At 37.0% G+C, this 12,038-nt stretch overlaps 1 pseudogene; it reads left to right on the forward strand.

Moving 5' to 3' along the window:
• Nucleotides 1-674: 674 nt before the first annotated feature.
• LOC106316746 lies at nt 675-7,203 on the forward strand (annotated as a pseudogene).
• Nucleotides 7,204-12,038: the final 4,835 nt, after the last annotated feature.

Here is a 12,038-nt window from a genome sequence, read left to right on the forward strand (position 1 = left end):
GACTATCCATTTATTTATTCAAGGCTAATACAACATTTGTTTCACATAGGTTAGAAGTATTTGACTAATTCCACTAAACTTGCTTACATGTTTTGATTTTCTGAGCTAGTAACAATCGCTTTTTTTCTCTGGATCTTGATTTACCCACGTCCTTTGGATATAGTAATCGGTGTGATCATTGTGTCTCGTTCCCCTTCTTTGATCGGTTTTATGCATTTATTTGACTCTAGTTTCTGGGACTATTCATCACAGAACATTGAAAAGGACCAAATAATATGTTTGCTAGAAAGATGACTATGTTATAACAGCTTAGATCAATTGAAATGGTCTTTCGAAAATAAGTTTGCCTATTGTATGACCAAGATTAATATATACTTCTTTAGTTCTTTGGATAATGTAAATAATCAAGTTCTTTATTGTGTGTCGAAAACTTACTTTTCGTAGTGATCTTCGTGTATTTTATTTTTGAAATATTATAGTACATTTACTTCGAATGATTGAATTTCTATTTTATATTTGCATACTGAAGACCATTTCTCATGTAGCCACAGCTTGGTTTGACGTCAATGTGTGATTGAGTTTGTTTATATATACGCTGGTTACCAGCGGCTGGTAGTCTCACAAAACTTGGGGGCATTTGTAGTGTTTTGATATTTCTTTAGAAGTAATTAATTATGGAGGCTGCGTGTCGGGTTACTGTGGTGGTATTAGGAACTTTGGCTTTTATTCATCTTGTTCAGGCTCAGGATCAACAAGGTATCACTTTTCACATCTTTACTTGTTATATATACTTGTAAACTGGCTAAGGAGTGGGACAAAGCGAAGCTCCTGAACCTTTTTATAGAATAGGTGATCTGTTCCGCTGATGAACAATTTCTTAATATGTAACAGCTTGATTAGTTTTTTTTTTCCTTCAAATTGAAATTATATTGATCAAATGGGCGTAGCCCACGGCCGAAGCCCAAATTCACCGGCTTACAACCCCCAAAACCCAAATATGAGATGGGCAACAAAAAAACAGCCGAAGCCCAAATAAGAACCATGGCCCAAGGCCCACAAACGCTACGCCGGGCTTGCTCTGGACGCGCGGGAAGGAGGCAGAGCAGAACACGTGTAAGAATCTGGTTCATCCGTCCGCCACGTGTCGCCCGCCTCAACTTAGTTGCCCCATCCTCGCACAGCCACCGACGCTTTCCACCGTCGCTTTCCACCGTCACAACTTTTCGCCGGAATTCCGAGCCTACAAAGCCTCCGCGCCATCGGACTTCTGCGACGCCTTGTCTTCCCGTCGGAGAGTTCAATCGTTGAACAAGATCTCTTCCGCCTATGAACCACCGGAAACCCTAGACAAGCACGACGAGAACCACCGCTAACCTCCTCTTCAAACAAACGTAACCGTCGCCGGAGATCTTCTTCTTCTTGAGATCTCAACCGCTGCGACCCACGGGTCCAAATCTGATCCACGACCCACCTCAACTTTCAAAACCCGAAACTGTCACCTCAACCCAAAAGACCTGGGATTCCACAACGGCAGCGTGGAGCTTTGTTAGCCTCCACCCTCCGTGACCAAAAGCCGGCGAAGAAGGAGCTGATTGAGCCTCCTCTTCCCGGAAGCTAGAGCGGCGTTGGTAGAACTGAGAAAGCCTCCACCCTACCCCGCGACAAGACCGGCGATGATGGATCTAGGTTAGCCTCCATCTCCCGGGTAGAACGATTACAACATGCAAGCCGCTCCATCTCCACCGCAAGCCTTCAAAACGGCCGCGCCGTTACTCTAAAGCCGACTCTCCTCTGATGGAAAACCTCGGCGTCAGAGCTCTGACAAGGCAACCGTTGACGGATCTGTGAAGAGGAAACGGTAAGGACCAAAAACCAAGAAGGAAAACAAAGCTCCGGCGACGGCACAGACACTCACGCGCCGGCCGTATGCCGGAGTAGATCTCTCTTCTCTATCTTTTCTCTCCCTATTTGTTTTCTTCCCTTCTAATTATACGTTTTAGCTTGATTAGTTTATCTGATAGTTTTTTTTTCGTAATTATCTGAATCTGGTAGTTGACAAAAGGAAGATAAATAATCTGATATTCGTTAAAATATCTATATTATTAAAAAAGAAATACAAAAATAAAACACCCTTTGTCTTTTACTTTTTAATTAATGCATTTCCAAAATCATATTCTACAAAATAATTATGGCAAAAATAATTAATAAACTAGATTTTAGTATTCTTTATCTTTTCTTATTTAATTATATATATATGTGTGTTTGAAAATAATTAATAAACCTAGATTTAAATAGTTAATGAGCAATATTGTTTAAAAGCTATATTATTATATTTTAATTATTTATTAGTAATAGCTAAAATAAATTCACATAAAAGAATCATTTATATAATATATAGATATATTATGTTACGTATGTTTTCATAAAATTATAGTCCTATGTAAATTCAGTATATTAGTGTTGAAAAATATAAAATAATAGCACCATATATTTTAAATAGTATATACAACAATTTTGATATATATTATCATAAAATTTTGATATATAAAATAAAAATAAAAATACATTTCTGCGGATATACAGATCATATTCTAAAAATATGGATGATATAATTGATGGTTTACAAGGTAAAATAAAATTACTCAATATAAACTATAAAATTATTATATTTAGAAATATCATATTAAATAATTATTTAAACGAGTTAATTTTAAAATATATATTACCAGTTTACCACTTATAAAAATAAATTTTTATTTATAAAAAAATTAAAACAAATATCCGCGCGGGTGCGCGGATCAAAATTTAGTATTCATGTTATTTGCCATGAGTATAATATTCAAGAAAAGAACAGTGGTAATATTTCATATAAAGCCGATTTTATTTTTCGTAATCTGCAATAATAATGAAAATAATGGACACAAAATTCAAATCAATAACACTTATACAGTTTTATATATCGTTGATCAAATACACTTGCTAGAGTAGTGGAGCATATTGGTGATCTCAAATTTTAGTATTTGTGTGCAAATGGATGTCATATTTTATAAATGATGTATAAAAAATTATTCATAAATATTTTTTTGTTAAAATTTTGCTATTTATTTCGGATGGAATGGATAATTAATTATTAATTATAAACATATTTGTCAGCGATTTTGATGAAAAAACGTGGTAAATTTATTTTATTTCTTATATCCACTCATGTTTATTTCATAAACTTTATTTTATGTTTATCATTTATTTAGACCCTTTGTGATTTATTCCATTTATAGCGAATATTATTTTTATTTGCTCCTTTAAGTTATAGGCTTATCCTGATTAATCCAGATAAAAGTGAAACAAATATAACGCACTGTTCATCACAACTCTTGTCCATGTGTGTTAGCAGGGTTCATCAGTTTGGATTGCGGGCTATCCGCGGAAGAACTTTCTTCTCCCTATGATGAGCCAAGCACTGGTTTGCGGTTCTCTTCGGACGCAGCGTACATCCAGAGTGGGCTAACTGGAAGTATCCAACCAAACCGTGAGAGCCAATACTTGAAACCGTACAGAACGCTGAGATATTTTCCAAATGGATCACGAAACTGTTACAATCTGAATGTGGAAAAGGGAAGTAAATATTTGGTCAGAGCTTTCTTTGTGTATGAAAATTATGATGGTCTTAACATTAAGCCCAAGTTTGATCTGTATCTTGGACCTAAACTTTGGAGCACGGTAGAATGGCAAGAACGAGATGATGTTAGACGAGTGGAGATGTTGCACATTCCAACGTCAAACTCGTTGCAGATTTGTCTCGTTAAGAACGGAACAACTATTCCGCTAATATCCACCTTGGAGATACGGCCTGTGGGAAACACGATATATGAGACTGTGTCTGGTTCCCTCAATCTTTACTTTCGGACGTTTTTCAACAAATCAGATACTTACATAAGGTAACTCAACTTCAAGTCAATGTTTTCTGCTATGTAATGTAACTAAGTTTTGCAAGTAATCCCTTTATCAAAAGAAAAAAAAAAACTATATTTTGCTCTGTTTCCTGTGGTTCTTCTGTTCACCTCTGTCTTTTCCAAGGTCGTACACTGTTTGCAACATAGGGGTTTGTTTCAAGAATTATACCCTGCATGGTTCATGAAAAATGAAATGTTCCATCTTAATTTTATTGATTTCACTTCTAAACCCCATTTCCAGGTACCCGAGCGATAGATATGACCGTGTATGGACTTGGTACTTCAGAAATGAATGGACCCAGATTTCCACCACTCTCCAAGTGGAAGTGAACAATTTAGAAAATGATTATGATCCACCAAATGCCGCACTCACAAGTGCTGCAATACCTACTAATTCCAATTTGCCATTGATGATCAACTGGACTTCGAGTATTGTTGATAACCAATATTACTTCTACGTACACACACTTCGCTGAGATCCAAGAGTTGCAGACCAGCGATACCAGGGAGTTCAGCATAGTTTGGAATGGAGAAGTCCTACACAGACAATTCATTCCTCCAAAATTTAGTGCATTTACTATCTATAACCCGTCGCCTATAATTTGCGAAGGAAGGGAATGCAGTCTCCAGCTGATAAGAACTAACAGATCAACTCTTCCACCTCTGATTAATGCTCATGAGGTCTACACAGTTATCCATTTTCCGCAGTCTGAAACAAATGAAAATGACGGTATGTTGTGCTTATAAGGTCGCAACTATTGATATATGTTTAGTAATACATAAATCATAATTAACTCCAATAGAATAGTCAACTCATTTCATATACTAATTCAATTATCATCAAAACATATTTTGTCAGTGGTTTCTGTTCAAAACATCAAAACCACCTATAGAATAAGTAAAAATAGCTGGCAAGGAGACCCATGCGTCCCTCAACAGCTTATGTGGGAAGGCTTAAACTGCAGAATCACGGATAAGTCTACACCACCAAGAATCACTTATTTGTAAGTCATAAGATCAATAGTCACACACATTCTTCAAGATCTGTTAGTAATGGTGATCATTTACACTTCTGAATGCATGTGTTTTTGGACATATCACCAGAAACTTGTCTTCGAGTGGTCTAACTGGAACCATTGCGGATTACATTCAGAATCTCACACAACTAGAAACTCTGTAAGTATGTTCAGCTTTGATAGGAAGAAATATAATTATATCTGGATGAATTCTAAATTTTTTACTCAATCTTGAAACACACTAGGGACTTGTCTAATAATAATTTGACTGGAGAAGTGCCAGAGTTTCTAGGCAACATGAAATCGTTGGTGTTCATGTAAGTCTCTCTTTTCTACATATTTTTGTAATGCTTTTCAGATAATTCATTTTTTTTGGTACTGCTTTTTAGATTCCACCTAGATCATGTCCGAAGTTTGTTCTTGTTATATTTATTTAACTTTTATTTTGAACAGAAACTTAAGCAGGAACGATCTTAGTGGTTTGATTCCTCAGGCTCTTCTGAGGAAAGGACTGTTAGAGTGAGAACCTTATGATGCAGATTTTGATAATTTCTCAGTTATTTGTGTAACTAATGTCTTGAAACAAAACATTGCCTTCTTGTAGTCCTCAAGGGAACCCAAGACTTTGTCTCTCTGATTCATGCATACCTCCCAAATCCAAGCCATTTCCAGTGGCAATTGTGGCATCACTTGCGTCTGTGGCCATTATCCTTGTTGTTTTGGTACTTGCTTTTGTTTTAAAGAAGAAAACGCGGTCAATTTTAGGAGGTAATTTGCAAGAAAATAAATTGAACAACTGTACATAGCTTATAAATAGTTTAGTTTATATCCCTCAACATTTCTTTTGCACAGCTCTACAACGGCCACCTTCTATATCGTCAGCTGTGAACGTCACAAATGCTAATCCACCAGTTTCACCAATCCAAATGAATAAGAAAAGGTTTACTTATTCAGAGGTCATTAAAATGACAAATAACTTTCAAAGAGTTGTTGGGGAAGGAGGATTCGGTATATATTGTCTATCACGGTACTTTAAATGTGTATGAACAAGTAGCTGTTAAACTGCTTTCCCAATCATCGACACAAGGCTATAAGCAATTCAAGGCAGAAGTATGCATACCTGCTTTTTTCTTTTCTTGAAAAGTTTACAGTATCCTTCGCATCACAAGCTTATGGATTACGTATGTGTTTTCTCTATGTATGATTAGGTTGATCTTCTTATGAGAGTTCACCATACAAATTTGGTAAACTTAGTAGGATACTGTAATGAAGGAGATCACTTGGCTCTAATACACGAGTATGTGCCCAATGGAGACTTAAGACACCATCTGTCTGGTAAACTTTTTCAAAATTCATATGTAACAAAAGCTCATGAAACCATTATGTAAATGCATCTACATATTTGAGATACAGGGAAAGGAGGTAGATCCATTATCAACTGGGGTATTCGACTACGAATAGCCTTGGAGGCTACGTCAGGTTTGTTTACATTTAAGCCATAAAATGGAATTAATTCTTTCTTCCATTTTTAAAGCTATGATAGATGAATCCATTCCACAGGTTTGGAGTACTTACACATTGGGTGCATACCAGCAATGGTTCATAGAGATGTAAAAACTACGAACATATTGTTGGAGGAGCAGTTCAAGGCTAGACTTGCTGATTTTGGAGGTGAGTCTCATGTTTCGACGATGATTGCTGGCACTCCTGGATATCTTGATCCCGAGTAAGTATTGTTGATTAATATCACAATGTTGATGTTTTCTTTTCCTTCTTGTTGAAGAATGCATGTCGATAATAATATATTACTTTCTTCACCTGGCAGATATTACCGTACAAGTCGGTTGACCGAGAAGAGCGATGTGTACAGTTTCGGGATTGTGTTATTGGAGATGATCACAAACCAACCCGTGATTGACCAATCTCGTAAAAAGTCTCACATAACACAATGGGTTGAGTTTGAGCTAATTAGCGGAGATATTAGGACTATCATGGATCCAAACCTTCAAGGAGACTATGACTCTCACTCTGCCTGGAGAGTTCTTGATTTGGCAATGTCATGTGCAAATCCTTCTTCCACAAAACGTCCAAGCATGTCTCAGGTTGTTGTCGAACTAAAGGAGTGTCTTGCGTCTGAAAACTCGAGGAGAAATATGAAGAGAGGCAGGATGGACTCTCATGGTCAGGCTAAAGTGAGCATGCTCATTGACACTGGGATATTTCCTGAGGCGAGATAGTTTGAGCTGCTACAAGTCAGATGTAAAAAAAGTCATAGCACTAAACAAACCTGGTCAATTTACTTCGATCATCGACATGTAGCATATTTTATGTTTGTTTTGTGATTGTTTTTGTTTATTAATGAACCATGAACGTGTGTTGTGTAACTCTTGAGTGCCATGCTGTTATAGCTGTCAAATGGTCCGTCCATGGTCCAAATGGACACGACCAATTGGACCATTTCAGTTTTTGGCACTAATGGGTGGTCTATATTGGACAATGGTCCAAACAAATGTCCAAGACCAATAGAGACCATGTCCAAATGGACATGCCCATGGACACCCAATAAAATTTATAATTATTTTTTAATTATTAGTTTAGATCTTATTTCTAAAATTTTGAAATTAGGTTTACTTTCCAAAATTATAAAAGTATTTTTTTCTTGTCAAAACTGTAAAACTATGTTTTTCTTTCAAAATCGAGAAATTTCATTTTTTCCGTCGAAACCGAAAAATTGCGTTTTTCCGCCAAAACCAGAAATTACGTTTCCCCGCCAAAACCAAAAATTGCGTTTTTTCGCCAAAACCGAGAAATTACGCTTTTCCACTGAAACCGAGAAATTGTGTTTTCCCGCCGAAACCGAGAAATTGTGTTTTCCAGCCAAAACCGAAAATTGCGTCTTTCCGCCAAAACCGAAAAATTACGTTTTCCCACCAAAACCGAGAAATTGTGTTTTCAGCCAAAACCGAGAAATTGCATTTTCCTTCCAAAACCGAGAAATTGCGTTTTTCCGCCAAAACCGAGAAATTACGTTTTCCCGCCAAAACCGAGAAATTGCGTTTTCCCGCCAAAACCGAGAAATTGCATTTTCCCGCCAAAATCGAGAAATTGCGTTTTCCCGCCAAAACCGAGAAATTGCATTTTCCCGCCAAATTAATGAAATACATTTTTCTCAAAATTGTGAAATTATGTTTTCCGTCAAAATCGTGAATTTTTTATTTTAACGATAAAACTATTGTTTTGGGTTAAATTGTAAAGTTATGTTTTCTTTTGTTAAACTCATAAAAACATGTTTTAGTAAGCCCATGGACACCCATTGTCCATTTGGTCTTCGCCCAATTGGACCATGTACCAATTGATCTTTTGTCAAGTTTGACCATTTATTAATTGGGCACGTCCATAACCCGCCCAAAATGAATTGGACTGGACTAGCCCATGGTCAGCCCGCCCAGTTTACACCTCTACATGCTGTGAATGTTACTGTGATGATTACTAGTTTGAATAAATAAACTATGGCTTGAACATAAGATTCAAATTAATAAGAGCCGTTACAAAAAAAGAAAGGAAATTCATCTTGGAATTAGCTTAGATAAATGATTCATAAGTGTTGTATAGGTGGGGTTTTCAGTGGGAGTTGTGGGGTGTCCCTTCCCAATATCTTTGAATCTCACTGTCACGTATCATCAGCTCTAATGGCTGAAGCCATTGCTGTCCATCGAGCGGTAGCTCTTGCGGTCTATTCAAACGTCCGATCCTTGGCGGTTCTATCTGATTCCTTATCCCTGATCAAGCTATTGAAGAAGGGAGAGTACCAATCTGAACTGTTCGGTATCATGTTTGATATCTATCACTTCATCTCTTTCTTTGATGTCATTTCTTTTGATTTTATTTCTCGAAACTTTAACTGTGAGGCTGATTCGGTGGCAAAATCAGTTCTTGCTTTGTCTGTAAGAAACCCCCTAGAGCATCTCCAATGTATTACTTCATTTTCTACTCCAAAATAGAGTAACTTCAAAATGAAGTTGAGTTTTGCTCCAATGTATTACTCCATTTCGTACTCCAAAATAGAATATTTTTAATATATTATGTTTTATGTTAATAAAAAATTAGTAATATCATCTTTCATTTATACTATTTGCAAAATAGTCCATTTTCATATGTATGATCTTTTATATTTTATATCATATATCTTTTGTATGGTGCTTATCTTTTATTTTTTATATGTATGGTCTTTTATGTTTTATATTATATATATTTTGTTGCATAAAATAGTTGATTAGATGGATATTTATATAATTAAGAAATAGTAACAGTAATTTTTATAATATATATAGTAAAATAATATTTATATATTTATTTAAAATAATATTTTATTAAAAATGAAAATATTTAAATATGGAAGACCATTTTATAAATAAAAAATTCCAACTCCATTTTGGAGGAATGAGGGCATCTCCAACCCTACTCCAAAACCCACTCCAAACTCCATTTTGCAGTAAAATCATCACCAACTGATATTCCGTGATTTTAACGGTTTATAAACTCGTTTTGGAGCAATTAAATGGTCGGTTTTAATTAATGTTTTGGTCTATTTGATGCGTTTTGGTGTTCTTAAGTGTAATATGCAGGTTACTAGATAGCTTGAAAGAAAAGAACGCATTCGGGATTTATCAGAAGCAAGATGGACCGAACAATGGACCGAATGAAGTATTGATCGCACAGAGCCACAGATCGACCGATCCGGACAACGTGGATCGACCGATCCCACGCCTTCATGCCCTAGATCGACCGATCCGGTCCATGTGGATCGGCCGATCCCATGCTCTACGGGCTCCACACGCACAAACGAGCTTTTCACTCCTTTTTACCCACTCCCCTCAATAATGGAAAAGAGAACTCTCGACTTTTGGGACTCAGAAAAGACCAGGGACGACCAAGAAGGAGATTTACAAGTTCTTGAGAGAGATTTGAGAGTTTTTATCTTGTTTTGTGTGATTTGTGAAGATTTGTAAAGGAGTTCATCTGAAAACCATTTGGAGAAGATCTTCTGAACCTTTACTCTGTTTTAATACAATCTTATCATGTTTTCTTCATCAAAATCGTTTTGTTCTTGCTTAGTTATGTGTGAGTAGTCATCTAGTTGGGTTTAGGGGTTCTCATAGGGGATTTCTTGATGTTTTGATTCATAAAACGTGTGTAGACTAAGGGATTACGTTTTGGTTCTTCATCTAATGGATTTCTTACTGCTTGAACTGAATTGATCACTTAGTTCATGATATTAGATTGTTTGATGCACCGAAAGTGATTGTTTGAACTTCCGAAAATACTTTAGATGAGCAAAGTGTCCTTAACCCTCGGAAGTTGATGTTATTGCGCTTTGTGAACATATTGAACCTGTTCTTAATGCTTGTTTAGAAATTGAAACTCAGCGGAAGTTAGTGTGGAGATTTCTATGACATAGAGAATTAGCGCTACGGAAGTAGGTTAATTCTAATATCGTGTTTGAGTTCTAGACGGTTCTTAATATATCCCTGTGTCTTCCATTAATTGTATCTTGATTAAAAAGAAATCCCTGAGAATTCCCAATGCCCAACGTTTGTTTTAAAATAGTTTTCAAATCGTTTAAATCATCTTTTTATATGCTTGTTTATGCTTTGTGACACTAGAGAAGATTAAATAAAAACCATCAAAAATATATATTCGTTCGCTGTAGCTTTTAACTTGTCTGCAACTCTACGTGTGATCATCGGTCCCTGTGGATTCGATCCCGCATTACTACTGCGTACTTTACTGTGCACTTGCAGTTAGATAATCGGGTTAAAACTCGACACATCAAGTTTTTGGCGCCGTTGCCGGGGACCATTTGGTCACCCTTGAGTTAATGATCAGTTTAAGACTATAGCATTTTTATTTTGTCTAATGTTTCTGTCTTTCTCTTTCTGTTTGTGTTTTCAGGTGAATGAGCGGATTTCATACTAGAAGCAAAGGATCATCGAATTTAATACCTTTGGAGTTAGAGCTCGGCCGCCTAGAGAGACAAGTGAAAAAGAAAAGACTTGAGTCCGCTGAAGAGGTTGAAATGGCTGAACACCAAGAAGACCAGTTTCAGGACAACCCGCAAAATCCAATTCCTGTAGATGAACGAGAAGGCAACAATGCTGGTGATAATCAGCAGGCTGGTGTAGCTGCAAGACAACAGGCTGGAGACTATGGCATGCCTAGGATGACGCTTGCACATTATGATACACCAGATGCATTCTATGCCGATCGTTCTGGGATTCGCCCACCTCCCATTGAGAGAAGAGACTTTGAGATCAAGACTGGTCTCATTAATTTGGTGGAGAAAAATCCGTTTCATGGAAACCCGTCTGAGGACCCGATGTATTACTTGGAGCATTTTGAGCGAGTCTGTGACACCAGCAGACATAATGGAGTTCCTCAAGGCGCTTTGAAATGCAGGTTGTTCCCGTTTTCCTTAGCTGATAAAGCTATCAGATGGTTAAAGTCCATCCCTCCAGGATCTCTTACTACATGGGAAGAGACAAGAGCTGCTTTTCTACAGCATTTCTTCACCAAGTCAAGGTCCACATATCTGAGAAGCAGAATTGGAAGCTTTCAGCAGCTTGATTCAGAAAGCTTTCATGAGGCTTGGGAGCGTTTCAAGGAGTACACACAGGACTGCCCTCACCATGGTTACACTGATGTGAGCTTGCTGAACATTTTCTATAATGGAGTTCATGAAGAGAGTCAAGATGCCATGGACACAGCAAGTAATGGTGATTTCATGACCAAGACTGTTGAAGAAGCTTACACCTTGCTGAACAACCTGTCATCCAGCAAAGCAAACCGCAAGTCAAGGTTTGACACCAGCCAGAAGGGTGTTGGTTATGAATCCAAGAAGATAGATGAGCTGAATGCCAAGATTGAGATGCTTCTCAAGAAAGATCAGAAATCTGTGAAATTTGTGGAGGAGCAAGGCTATTGTTCCTCACAAGAAACTGTTGGTAATGATTCAGATGATATGCAAACTGATGTGAACTACATTGGTGGTCAAGGAAACTACAACAGAGGCTAC

Source organism: Brassica oleracea, chromosome C9, assembly GCF_000695525.1.
Source record: "Brassica oleracea var. oleracea cultivar TO1000 chromosome C9, BOL, whole genome shotgun sequence".
Taxonomy (NCBI): Eukaryota; Viridiplantae; Streptophyta; class Magnoliopsida; order Brassicales; family Brassicaceae; genus Brassica; species Brassica oleracea.